At 36.1% G+C, this 15000-nt stretch overlaps 1 protein-coding gene across 7 annotated transcripts in view; it reads left to right on the top strand.

Moving 5' to 3' along the window:
* BNC2 (basonuclin 2) overlaps positions 1-15000 on the top strand; it is a 362491-nt gene that overhangs the window by 104087 nt on the left and 243404 nt on the right. The gene's annotated exons all lie outside the window — the stretch shown is intronic.

Below are 15000 nucleotides of genomic sequence, written 5' to 3'. Positions count from 1 at the left end.
TTTCTTTCCACGTTTCATTTTTGTTTCATTCATCACTACATAGTTAGCCTCTGAACTGTCATAACTATGTCATTGGAATGTGCATGGTTACTTCACTGCTTCCCTAAGGGCTCCTTTTTAAAAGAGGAAAAGATATATTAAAGCTTTAAGTAAAAGCAAAGCGTTTGTTTTAAAGTTCTCAAACAGGGCTTTGCTCCCTGCAAGACTGTTTTTCTTTTCTTTGTTAGCTCTTGTTTTGTTTCAGTGTTATCCCCCTCACGCTCCCTCCGTCCCACAAATAAAAGTATCTGCTATCCCAGCAAAACTCCTTTCTTTCTTGCCGAGTACGTAAGCCCCCCAAACGGAACTGACAGGGAATCTGGGGGGCCCCTCCGAGCAGCGTAATTGACTTCACGTGGCGGAGCGCTGCTCGGAGCTCCGGAGCGGAGCGCGCTGCGGCCGCAGCCGACGGAGGAGGCAGCTCCGGGTCCCGCTCCGCTCCCTCGCTCCTGCCCGCTCCCTCTCCCTCTCTCCCCCTTCCTGCGGAGCTGTGCCTTGGCGTCTTCCCCAGAGCTGCTCCTTCACCGGGGGCCGCGTTTAAGGCAGCTTGGTATGCTGGTTCTGACGGGAAAGCTAAAATGTTACTGCAAGGCCAGTAATAACTGATAATTAATCACAGGAGCCAGTGTCTCTGTACCATGCACTTGGTGATACGCGCCCTGTGTGTTACAGCTAATCTTGCACAATCGCTTGGCTCTTCTGGGTGAAGAAAAGGAAAAAAAAAAAAAAGGTGGGGGGGAGGGGGGAGGACGACAAAAAACAAACAAACAAATAAAAAAAAAAAAAAAAAAACAAAGCAAAAAAAAAAAAAAGGCAAGGGAGAAACTTTCAGTTTGCCCGGGGCTCAGGCAGAAGAGGCAAGGAGGGAAGTTCAACCTGGAGGGTTTAGCAGGGTGACTCCTTAACAGGGGACACTTTGCCTTTCTGAAAAGTAGTTTCCAATTATGGTCTGACACTGACTGATAATAAATGAAATATTGTTTTAGCCGAAAGAGGAGCTGGTAAATGATTTGTATATTTAAATTAGACTTTTATTTAATGTTGGACATCAGATTAATGAACTCATTTACCTGAGAAGCGTTCCAGCATGTGAGGAGAGAGAAAGTAATTGGGCTTTTGTAGTTTGCAGTGACAAAGCATGCCTGAGTACTGGCTGTAAAACAGTAATTTAATTTAAAAAAAAATTTAAAAAAATTAGAAAACTTTAAGGCCAAGAAAGATTCCAAGCAGATAGTTAATAACCAATAGCAGTTGTCTGTGGAACACAGTTTAAGCTGTATAGCTCTGGATAGGATAAAGGCATTTGAATAGGAAATATTTTGATATATCCTGTAGAGGGACCCTGATTACTGCTGATACAGTACGCTGGTATAGAATGTCATCAGCATAAGGCAAATAAGCAACGCCGTTCTCTTTCTCAATCTTGAAAGTAAAAAAAAGTTCATTCCTGGTAGAGATGCACATTTCAAAAAAAAGCTTCTTGGCACTAAGAAGTGCGAATTGCTACTGCAGCGCTCGCAGGGCTTGTCAGCTGTGTGTGTCTGTGATACACAGCCTTTCTGGTTGTATGGGTGTTGAGCAACAGAGTGGAAAGCAGTTATTCAAATTGCTTGCTGTATTCTTTTATTAAGAAGTGAGATTAAATTTTTGGGGTGGAGAAAAGGTTCTTTCCATTTCAGCCACAAAAGAGTTAACACAACTAGATCCAGATAACAATCAATTGATAAATGACGACTGAACCACATAGATAGCATTAGACTGCCAGTTTAGTATTAGACCTTTTTCAACCGATTTAGCCTCTGTTGTCTCTGGAATGTTAGGAAATGTTCGACATGACAAAGAAAGGAAACAAAACTAAATAAAGAGCATCACTCTGTGTGTGTGTGGGGGGGGGGGGGGGGGGTGCCCGATAATTTAGGACAACCAGCTCATTAGATCAAACCAAACATTCATGCACATAAGCCAGGCTGTTTGGGCTTTGTTCTCTTTTTGGAAAATAATGTTTTAAATGTGCCAATCCTTGTGCGTTTTCTGAATTTTGTACAGTGCTGAACGTGCGTGGTCATGCTGTGTTCTGTAGGAAAGGGGAGAAGTAACGTGCTAAATGACTAAACGTGTGGTAGGTGCTGTATCAGTGTGTATTCTTCCGTTGCGGTACACACGGTAGCACTGCAAAAGTGGTGATTTTGAGCAGGTTTATTTCTTCAAAGTCCGTTCTTAACGCGTTTGGTTTCTGTGTTAATCTCCTTGTCATATTTTGTTTGTTTATCATGTGCTAAACATACTCAGTCCAAATATGCTTTCATCATGCTCTTAAGAGGAGGGTAAGTTCTTTTGCTATATGCATTTATCTCCTCTTTACAGATAATATTTTGTCTTATATTTCTGGTTAATGCTGTTACAACGTATTATCTTGTGCAGGCTACAAGCACAGACTGTGTGCAAGTGTAGCTGCAAATTTGTGTCTAAGTGCCAATCGTTCTTTCTAAATCACTGAAATTTTGACTATTGATTTCTGTTACCTATTTTCCTCTATTTGTTTGATAATTATATTCGATCCATCTTCTGGAAATGTAAGTATTTTTAATTTTTTTCCTATTCTTTAAGAAGAATTGTTTTCAGGATTACAAATAGCATGATGTTATTAAATGTACGTAACTTGCAGGCGAAGTTTGGCATGGTTTGAAAGAACTGCTTAATGAAACTTTTCCAGCCATACATAGTAATGCTAGAGACATTTCTTCTTCAAAGTTCGAAGTATAATGCTGGCTTTCTCCATGTTTTCTTAGAAGCAAACAAACTCTCAGCTCCATCAGTTTTCCCTGTAGTTGTAATTTAATATCAGGCGGTTTTTTTAGTACAAAGATTGAACCATGGCAAGAAAAAAGATTCAGAACAAAACAAAACCTTGCGATTACTCCCCATTCTTATCCTTTAACTCACACTGCACAGCTCTCTGCATACTATAGGAATGAATATCCTCAGAATGAAAGGAATGTACTTCATCGTTGCAGGGAAACATCTATTTGTTAGAAATTTTAGAATATATTGTATAGGGCTGAGACATTAATAGCAAGTATGTGAGTATTTATTTTTAAATTCTTGAGAGAACAGGAGCGCAGGAAAATGGCATCTCCAAATTCCAGAGCAAATATAGCTCTTGGAGGAGTGATAGGAGAAGAGCAATAGACTCCTAAATTACCTGTCAGAAGTTTATGATGTGGCCACTTGACTGCATTGTTTTGCCTATGCACCTTTTTTCAATATAAAGGAGTGCGGTGCGCTTGGAAGAGGTCATCCCATTCTGTATACAGAAGAATGTCTGATAACCTCAGAGGGCATAAATCTTAACTTTTAAAAAGGAGTGCTTCTTTGGGTCACTTTGATCAGTGACAGGTCGAGAATGAGCAGAAACCCTCGGCTTCTCTTCCATGCTCATCTGGTTAAGTCCAGGGCACACACTGCCCACACTGGTTCTGGCAAGGAGCTGCTAATGACAGAAAAGAAGGCCTGGATGTGATTGATTAAAAAAGACAGGCTTTTATAATTTTCTTCTTTCATAAATGTTTTGTGCATTTGTCAGAGTAAGCAATGCTGTCTTTCTTCTCCCAGTTATCTTAAGGGCTGTGATGTTCTAAAATACTTTCTAAGTGATCTCGGAAATGCGACCATGGGAGAAAGCCACTGTGACACAAAATTTCAGAGCTGCGTACCTTTTTCTTGAGAAAGAAGTATGCTTAATCCATTTCAAATAAAAAGGTGATAGCCTTTCCAGAAGCCTTTTTTTTTTTTTTTCTCGATGTGAGAGTGAAAAAGCAGTATATCAGAATTATAAATGGATCTGTGCGTCATTATATAGTAATTTAGGATTCACTCAATGATGTAACAAAATTAACAACATAATTTCATTGTGTAACTGTATCTTATTAAAGAACAACTGTCTGACATTCTCTTACAGTTGCTTTATTTAACTTCATGCAAATATTATTAGTAGTGACATTTCTCTATTGTACATTAGATTCTCTCATTAGCATGATGTGTTAGTTATCACCAGAGAAATCACTTCTAGATAGGTGAGGGGGAAACCAAGAAAACTAAAAATTAAACCAATGATGTATATTAATATAGACGCGTCTGTTCATGAGAGATATGGTACAGTAAATTCAACTTCTTTTTCTTGCACAGATGCATGCTTATTCTAATGAAAACGAAATAATACTTATAATTTGTGTAGTATGCATTGATGCTGCTGGAAATATTACATTGCATGCAGTGTGCACTGCCTATTTTAGCTGTGCTTGTATTCTACAATCTGATAGTTCCTAACGTTGATGTAGACGTAAGCACATAAAATGTTTATTCAACCTGTATTTAAAGATAGGAGTGTAGCGTAATGTCTAATGGATTGAAGGGAAAAGCTTCTTAAATTTCCTGGGTTGATGGTTATAAAGATTGTATGTAATCTTGCCATTTATTATGTAATTAAATGCTTTACTGTAGCATATAACTATTCTTTTTTATATAGGTGTACATGAAAAAAAAGATCAAACATAACAGAACAGCAGACTACAACACCATACACTGATTTATTGTGAACATTTGGGAAGGAAGTTTAATGCTGGTAAAACACATTTTGTCATTTACAGTAGTCAGCAATCACCTTTGTCAGTGATCATCAACAAACATAATCTGTTTATTCAATACATATATTTCTCATCACACTATTTTAAAGATAAGCTGACCCCAGTATTTTTTGTTGTTGTTCATGAATGAGTTGATGTGCAAGTACAAATTCAGATGCTTAATCAGGTTGCATAGGCTTATTTCAGGTATCTGCTTTAATTTTGATGGGTATTTTGGCAAAGCACAATTTAGTGCTGTAATAGTTCATTTCCCCTTAGCAAATGAATAGTATTTGCATCGAGAATTTTGTGGTGCTTCTGATGTGCCTCAGAAGAGAGGCATTAGAAATTACTGTACATGACAAAAGCACGGGATGTTTTCTGTGGCATATGGAGCTAAACACACAAGGACATGCAGAAGTATCGCCATGGCTGTGTGTGTGGTACATGGTTAAAAGGAAAAGAATTCCTCTCAGACGTTCTTTTACTGTATTCGTTATTTCCAGGAGAACTAAGACACAGCAAAATGCTTCCAGCTTCTGTCTCTTGCGCATTATACACATACGGTGTTCGAACACATTTGTGCTGTTGTGTCTTTTGGTTGACGATGTGCTAAAAACGCTGTTAGATCTTTGCTTAACTTTGAGATGTGCATGCACAAAACTGTAAAGTCTGGGTGAAGCTTTGAAGCTTATATTAAAACACACACACAAATATATTGTGCAATAAGCACCAATGCTTGATGTTTTTAAATGTATAGTTCTTCTGCGTTCTACTTTTTTTAGTTTGTATTTTAGTAGTTACTTTTTCATCTATAGTTTTATGTGGATTTGATTAATGTAGTGACAGAACAGATTTGGTATATAACAGCAGCAGAGTCTCTTGCTCTTATGTCAGGGTTAAGAGCCAAGGCAAATCTTCCCTAGCTAATTAGATGCTGAGTAAGGCATCTCAGTGAAGTTGGGGCAAAAGTGAATGGGTCACAGCTGAGGCAAGATTGCAGGGACTGTAGTGATAGTGAAAGCATTCACATTTGCCAGGTCGTTGTGACACTGCACTGATTGCAAAGGAACGCTCTGTTCACTGATACAGAACTACCATCATAAAGTACAATCAGAAACAAAAGCTTTAAAGAGCTTTTACTTTTTACTAGAAGTGCTCAAAGCGTATGCTGTGTCTAGCTTTCTTTGCTCAGTTATTCTTGTGAAACAGTAGTGCTTGTGCATGTGTAAAAGGATTTGCCTTGTAGACTGATGGTTCTTTGCAGTTGAGAATTTGCAGACTTGGGGTTCCCAGTATGCCCAGGAGGGAATAAATGATACTGTCTTCAAAAAGAGAAGGCTGAAATACGGGAGAGGGAAAAGTAAAGCTGCATCATTGCCGACTCTTAATTTTTTAGTTCAGAAAGAGAAACATCAATGCAGCTTTTTCCTATAATTCAGGGAACAGAGTCACAAAATTTCAGCATCTAGGTTAACTATAAGTTAAGGGTTTTAATTTTCGCCCAGCTAGTCTGTGGGTGGGGATAATCTTAAAAAGCAGTTTTATTTAATGATGGTCTGTTTGCTTATTTACAGTTTTTAAGTGATGCAAAATGCATACTTTAGCTAAACATCAGCCTGTCTAACAGCTATCCAAAACAGGAGACTGTTGTCTGACTGTATGTCAGACTGTGGATAAGCATCTGTTGCTTTGTTGCTGCTCATCCCACTCATTATAGTAATGCCCTAATGCCTCCTTTCCCTTACTGAAATATTTGACAACGGTTTTCTCAATGATTTTCCGTCACTGACAGAGAAAACAGTGCGAGTTGTACGGCAGTTGTTTTGTCATAGACATTTTGTCTTAGAGAGGCCATCTCTTCGTGGGGGAGGGGGGGAAGGGGGGCTGGGGAGTCATCTCAGAATTGCTTTGATCAGTGTGAACTTGCCAACAATGTACCATTGATGCCATTCTGACTCTCTTGGGAAGCCATTGCATCCCCATCCTCTACCGATGATGCGTATCTGTGCACTTGGGCAAAGGAAAGACAAGAGCGTCATCTGCCACTTACAGAGCACTGGAGTTCAGAAGAGAAAATGACACGATTACGAGCCTGCTATTCCTTCCCGTGCGCAACGCAGAAGCCAGCAAGCGTTTCTTAGAAAGTGAATAATAAGTGATGCTGTAGGAGGCTTTATGGAAACTAAGAAAAACTGTTCTGGTGTTGTCATTAAAGCTGAAATGTGCTGTCACTGGCAGGTAAACTTACTGTGATGTTTGAGATGATGTTTATCTGGAAATGGACAACAACACAAATATCTCAGTGGAGATTAGTACTGAAGTCTGTGAATATTGGAATATGCCACTCATAGAAGAATTTGAGAGTTGTAGTAAATGCCTGTTTTTTGTGATAAATCCTGTGACTGGTGCTGAAAAAAGCTTTAATTGCTGTAATTTTCCTCAGTAATTTTGAAAAGGTGAAGACAAAAGTGAGACAGAATTGATGAACACATTTTGTGTTGTGGCTGTTCTTTTTAAACTTTATTTAACCAGAATTCCAGAGAAGAAAATAGGCTGCCTGGCTCCCTGCATACGTGTATTTGCTCCATGATCTCTGTGGTGTATTTCCTAAAGATTGGTGACTATACAATTGAATACTTCTGGCTTTGAACAGGTTGAATAAAAATGTCATACAATGTAATTCTTTTGAGATGAACAATTCAACATTTGGAGAGTGCCAGTGAGAGGAAAGCAGAATATAAAAGCTCATATCCTCTCTGTGATCCAAGTGTATATTTTCCATTCATGTCATTGGAGGCCCTGTCATGCATCAAGGACAGCATATAGTTCAGGTACAGAATTACAGATAGTAGTGTATTAGCCTTCAGAGTGAGCTGTAACTGGGAGCTCAATTCTGTAAGCCTTCTGTATGCATGTAACTTTTATGAAACTAAACGTACAGGTATTTTGCAAGACAAGATTCTACAGCTGTAAGGAAAGTTGCTCTTGTGTGTTTTAATCTTTTCTATTATTTAGGCTCCAAGGAGATGAACATCATAAAAAAAAATAAAAAAAATAAAAAATAAAAAAGTTTGACATTGCACTTTCTTAAAGAATTCTAAACCTGCCTTACTGTTTTATCACAGAAATTGAAATGGGTTCTCTGTACAGGTCTCTGGTTGTCTAAGCTTTTAGGCAATATAGACCTGTGCATGATTTTATGTATAAATTCCTGGAAGCTCATGGATTAACTTGGAAGCCAAGCAAAATTATGGTTGCTTGTAGTTTGCCTCTGAAATTTAGAAAGTGTAAAGTAACATGAAATTGAATTAGAGGAGGGATATTTACAAGAATCCTTGCTAAATGAAACTGCCAACTTTTCAATAGCTTAAGCAGCAACACAGTCAGAGAGAAAGTATGTTCATCATTAGGGTAGTATTTTGGAAATAATTCTCATTTACATTAAAAATTGGCTTTCCAAAGTTTACTGTCTTGTTTTCCCAGTAAGAAAAATATCAAGAACCAAACAATTCTGAAGATTTATTGTCAGATCTTTTAATGCAGATTCATTTCCTTTTAGTATATTCATTGTCACTTGCCTGCACAGAGTACAAGACACTTTGTACTGTACTGCAGTTTTATTGCTGCTTTCAGAGGGACGTCTTGTGAGATGTTACAGCTTCTACGGAAGTACAACAGCAAAATGTCATTTTATGATAGATCATTATTGATATCCTTTATTTATTTATGCCTTTCCTCATTTTTCTCTCCTTGCTGTTTCTCTTGCTCTTTATATATATATATATATATATATATATATATATATATATATATATATATATATATATATATAAAATATATATTATATATATATGTATCTGAACTAGTTTTAAAAAACAAAAAACAAAAAAAACCTCTTCTTGGTAGTAATTCAGTAATAAAAGCAGTCTTGATGATAAGGGATCGTAGGAAGAGATGAGGGGCGGAGAAGAGAGGCATCCTTTCCAAGGGTGGCTGAATGTAGCTGCTGACATGCACCTACATTCGGTGTTTTGTATTTCAGTGTGCCTGTATGCAAGAGTATGATAAGAATGTGTGATGCTTTGGCTTACCAAATGAATGATGCTGAAAAGCATCTCAGTTTGATCTTTGCGTTGTGCTCTCTCTTAACCAAGACATTGCTATAATTTAAAAAACAGTTCTCAGTATATTTGTATTCCAATATCTCAAGTATGATCTTTGTATTCATCTGACAAAATAATAAAAATCAAGTAAAATGAGGGAATAAAATTCCTAATATGATTAAGCACTTTTTTTTTTCCCAGCAGAATTAGTAGCAAAAAATAATCAGTTTTTACTTACAGTTATGATCTAGAACTTAAATTTTATGACAATCTGTAAAATAGCTTTCACAATCATACAGTCTTAGAATTGGTACCAACTGCATTTCTGAGTAGTAGATATTGGAGCTTTCACAGTTTCTGTCATAACTTTCCGTGGCTGTTTTTTCTCTGAGCAGTTTGATAAGAATATCTGAAATAGATATCTTAGGGAGGAGGGAGGTACAAGCTAATGAAGAGTATGCAAGGAAAAAATAATTACTTCCAGCTGGCTTTTTATAATAAAGCTACTATTAAAATGAGGAGGTCCATTAGCAAGACTTTAATTATATATTTTCTTACATTTCTAAATAAACATCATAGTCTTTAGAAAAATAACCCTTTAATGAGTTAAGCGTGACAGCCATCGCTCTAGCCAGGGTGAAGTATAAAGAAGTACCAACTCATCTACCCTGCTTTAATGCCCCACAGCAGTTGACATTGCTGGAATGCCTCCTGCAGCTGGTGGCATATGACTGTCATTTGGAGGCAGGATGTGCGGAGAGTTTACACAATGGAAGCATTCATGAAAGTGTTCCTCATCTGGGACTCCTGCAAGCTCTCATTTTATTGACCCTGTCAGAATTTAACTGGTAGGCTGTCAAATTATGTGTTGCTTTATCTAATATTAGTTTTTCTTTTAAATTAGAATTGCACAGAAGATGAGGTTGTGGAAATCAGGTACAGAAAAGAAAAACATCTTCCATTTTACTGTTTCTAAATCAAGAAAAACTAATAGGTGTTCAAGAACTTTATCATTTGTAGTACAAATTGCAAGGATTCAATTTCTTGTTCAAGATTAAATAGTGTGATTTATTTAGAGAGATTTTTCAGTTTCTTTTTTTTTTTTAAACATTCAAAGCCTTAAACAAAAATGCATTTTCTAAATTACCATATCCCTCAAGTGTAACTGTATACAAACAGTTTTATAAAACAGCTCTCTCTTTAATTGCTGGTGTCCTTAAAGATAGCAGGAGAGGTGCTGTTCTACACAGGCTTCCCCAAAAAGAGCTTTATTCATAACCTCTCTTGTGTCTTCATGCAGAAAGCCACAGAGAAATTTCTGATGCTCAGTGGTTTTTATAATGATCTGCAAACAATATAATAATCTGAAAGTTGATTGATGATTGTAAATATGTTCTTTATATCACAGATTGACTACTTATTAATTCAACAGTGTTGAGGCATGACCTCTCCAAAGCCATAATTTGCATTAAAAAAAGTGTATGCGCAGCTTAGTTGATAGCAGGGAGAAAACTGGCTACAGCAGCAGACAGCATACCAAAACATTGGCTTCATGCAAATGGAGCACACTGCAAGAAGTGCACCTTACACAGTCTGGTACTCTTTTTAACAGATTCTCGTATCCACCAGTAATTGCTAATGTAACACTAAAGTTCAGTTCAGAAAGGGGAGAGAAAGGGCATAAGAAACAATGATCAGATTGTTTTGAGAAAAATAGATTTTAATCTTCATTCTGCTAGAAACCAAGTCCCTCAACTCTCCAACATGTTTTTGTTCCTGTACGTAAAGAAAGGTATAGCATCTGTCCGTGTGACAGGAGATCTCATTGCCATAGATTTTACTTAGTACATTTGCCATCGTTCTTCTCCTTTTAAAAAAATATTGGTTAGAATAGTGATAGCTGAATAGTAAACACTGCCTATCTAGAGAAATGTATATTTGCTTGTATAATGCTTGCCGTGTGCCATTTATAATTCCCCTTTTCTTCCCACTTCAGTTCTATCTTTATATTCTCTTTGGAGTACAAAGTAAGTCAATTTAAATGTGAAAGTCAAAAAAAATTAAAACAGAGTATTATTGCACTGTTTTGCAAAATCCCCTGAAATGTCCCTTGAAAACCTACTGTAATACTGGATTTTCTGTACAGGTATAAAGAAGAAGGACAATGGAAGCATTTAAATTCACTTAGAATTGTGTACTGGTTGTTGGATTCTTATTTTTTTCACATTTTAAGGTAGAATTCTGAAGACGTTGTGATCCCTTGAATATTTAAAAATACAGTGAGTTGAATGAACCTTAATATTAAATTTGTACTTAGCAAATAAAAAATAAGTATTTTACAAGAACTTGATAAATGTAGAAACTCTTATAACAAGTGAATATTTGTTGCAAGGAAAAATTTTGACATTGCACACATTGCAAGGTGGCAGTTTAAGCTTTCCTTTCTGTAAAATCTCAGGAAAATACATGTTAGTATATTTTCTGGTTAATGAGGCTAGCTTCATTAGTGTCTTTCGAGTCTGATTGTCTAAGGAAAGATGTAAAAGCTAGGTTTTAGAGCAAGATAAGAACATAAAAAAAGTATCAATAACATTAAAACTTCCTGATAAACATCAAACTTACCTGACAGTTGATTTAAGAGAATTTAAATTTATTTTTTCTATTGTCAAGTGCTGTTAGAGTAAGTCAACCTTTAAGTATACATATGCATCTATATATATGTATGTTAGCATATATATAGGTCAAAAACAAGGTATCTCAAAATATCCCACTTATAGAAAAGATTCCAGTGAAAAGACAATTATTTACAGCACTAGAAAATTTTAATTTCAAGTGCATAGCCCAATACTCACTGAAATCAATAAAAGCGTGATCTCTAATCACAAAACTGGTCTGGGGGCTTTTCTTACAGTCTCCTTAGGAAGAGATAATTCTTACTTTGCTCATTTTGTGAAGGAGCAGAGCAAGAGTACATATAAAGTGAAGAAATAATTGGAAAAGCAAAATTTCAGGAAGTGTTTATAATGTTAGAGCTTCAGTTACAAATTAATAGACACATTAGTTACAAAATAAATAGACATATGGCCTCTAAAACCTAAGATTTTTGATCATTTTAATTAAATATTTAAAAGATACTGTGTAGTATGTTAGCTGTTAAAAAATACCAACAACACAATAACAACAGTGACTCAGGTAAGATAGTGGCAGGCATTATTTTACCTTGAAATGTAATTTTAGTTTTGTCACAATTGTGTTTTTTTCATTGATCTTTATCTTCATTAATGTAATCTTTCAGAATGCAATGAAATTAAGTGATCAGAAAGTCCAGTGATCTTAAAAAGTAAAACAGCATCACAGTTCCCAAGCGAAAGCTAACCTTACTTTAAACATCTTTAGTTAGTATTTAAGCATATTTTGCATGAAAGTTGCTTAGATATTAAATTTTGTTTTTCTATTAACATTCTTTTGCTTTTTACTAATGTTGGGAAGCTAAGATTAGGGTGTGAAAATTTTTCTGCATATACAGTGCATATGCAGTTTTGTAATTGCAAAGTTGAAATTTGGTTTTCCCAAAATAGACTTATGGAATAATGTTTTCTATGATTTATCAGTTTACAGTTTTAAAGGCTTTTTAAAATAATACTGAGATCAAATAAAACTTTTCTAGTATGTAAAGTACATGAAGTATGGTAATACATGAAGTGCATGAAGGAAAGTTACAGTCATGAGACTGATCTAAATGTTTATTAATTTTTTTTTCTTATTATTTTCTGAGCCTCTCCCTTCCATGCCACATCCCCATCCCTTCTAAAATTCAAAGCGGTCAGGTGTGGGGTTTTGATTCTATCCACTAACTTACATATGCATGTTTATACACCCACAGACTGTAAAAAGAAAGCTGAGTAAATGTGGCTTCAGGGGAAAGAGAGGAGTGGTGGGCGCAGATACCAGCTGGAGCTTGATGCGTGTGTTCTCTTCTGTGGCACCATTTTGTTGTTGATGTGGGAATGTAGCTAAACAGTGACTACAGATGCTTCTCTAAATAGGAATCCACATAAATTCCAGCTGTGAACTTGTGATTCATCCTTCCTTGCAGAAAAGATAGGTTTCCATATGTCCCATTATGTTCCATATTTGATTTTTATCACACACTGTGTGCCAGTCTAAATCTCGCCTACTTGCTTTTTATGCATCCTGTAAACCTTTCTGTCATCCCTCCCCTCTTTGAATTAGGCTCATAATGCACCTCAGCCTCCCTGCAAAAAAAAAAAAATCCTCATTAAAATAATAGAGAATCCCATGAATAATTTTTTAATGAATCAAGTATATGAATAATATATCTGTGTAACCTCCCTAGCACATAATCTGGACATATATACAGAAAATCATACTAGAAACATTAGAAGTATTTCTCTTGTTGCTACCTCTACTATCTTTAAAATATCTGTGTTCTTAATATTTTTATCTTAAAAATACTTGTATCTTAACTTACCTACTCTAAATGGATTTTTGTGATTTTATCTTTAATCTTCTCAGGTACTTAGTGTACATAGCTTCTCTCTATATATTTAAGAATGTAATTCATTGATCAAAAGATAAATACTCTCATTTTGAATTATGAATACTCTTCACCGTTACACCATTTCTGCTCTGAGACTGACAGAAAACAGTTGCAAAACTGTCCCTGTTTTCATGATGTTAATTATCTTATTAATTATCATTAAATTTTTGCTCTTTTTTTTGTTTTTGTTTTGTTTTTTTTTTGTTTGTTTGTTTAGTTTGGTTTGGTTTTTGATTTTTACATTATCTTATCTGTTATATTGTCTAGATTGGAATTCAGGATATTTTTCTTCTGCTACCATAAGTGTAGATATAGAAAATGACATCTAGAAAGGTAGACAATCTTGGCCTCTGGAGTGTATGAAAATACAGTTAAGGGCATATAAAAAACAAAGCAAAGATTTTCCAAAGGCTGACTGAATTGTGCTATAGGCTTTTGAGTTGGCTTATTATCATACAATTACAAGAGACCTGGTCCCTAACTCCTAACTGAAGTAAACTATGGCTGCTGGTCAGCTCTGTTGGAAACGTAGCGTAGCTAAAGCTTTGCACCAAGTTTTATGTATGATAGATGCCGCTGACTGTCATGAGACTACTCAAAACATGAGGCAGACGTGAGCATTGCATTAGACAGCTGTGGTCTACAAAGTAACTGTCTTAGGATAAAATCTCAGAGGTTGCTATAATTATTGAAGTAATGATGAAAGTACTAAATTTGGTCATTGGCTTTTGCAAGTTAATGAAGCTAATGCTTCTATTTCCAGCACAAATTTAAAATGGCAGATCAGGAGTAGGATGAACACTTGTGGTCTTTCAAAGTGAAATTACAGTGCAGATGATGCAGCAGAAGACCAAAGAAAAGTAGTACAGTAATACAGTTTTTTGAAACAGGGTTTATCAAAGCAAAGATTGACATCTGCAATAAGGAAGAATCACTTGGCTGCGTGCAGAATTATGTACAGAATTAGTCTTCAGTGTTTTTTAGTTCTGTGTTGGGAGTGGATGGGGAACCTAGTGAAAATAAGACTATTCAGAACTGAAATTCTCCAGGCATGTCAGATACCAACATTGTACCAACATTTTTCAACAGAACAGCTAGTTAATTTGTTTGCATTTTAAATTGAAGATCATCATGTTACAGATTTCTGTGGGAACAAAAAGGGATTGCATCTAGTAAAATGATGGGTAACTGGGGCCTGTTCTCAGCAATGTCAGCGGTACAATTGAGTTGAATCACTGGTCACTGTCAAATTCCAATCAAAATGCAGATAAGTTTAGAATAAACATAATAAGGTGTTGGTGTGTTTCCAGAACTGTGTGGATGACTTTAAGTGGAGAAGAGACTGGAGATTAACAGCTTGTTTTACAGCTGAGTTAGGCATTTCAAATCAAGTGACTGGTGCTGCTTGTAACGAAGCATCTGTAAAGTGTGTCCATATGACGTTGGTATTTTGTGTTCAAGAAGTTCAATGTCAACACAGCTGTGACTTACCACTTTTAGCAACCTCTTAACTGGGAATTAGATAAAATACCTTTAATTTGGGCACGAGGCTAGGGGAGAGTACTGGGACGGGAGTATAATTTCAAATGCTATTAATTTTCACAAAATAACATTTGTGTGCTTTGTCTTGCCAGATAGTCTACAGTGCTTTTCCTCATTTCACGTGCCAGGT

Source organism: Lagopus muta, chromosome Z, assembly GCF_023343835.1.
Source record: "Lagopus muta isolate bLagMut1 chromosome Z, bLagMut1 primary, whole genome shotgun sequence".
Taxonomy (NCBI): domain Eukaryota; kingdom Metazoa; phylum Chordata; class Aves; order Galliformes; family Phasianidae; genus Lagopus; species Lagopus muta.
Note: the sequence above shows the minus strand (reverse complement) of the source record. Positions and strands in the feature narration are given on the sequence as shown.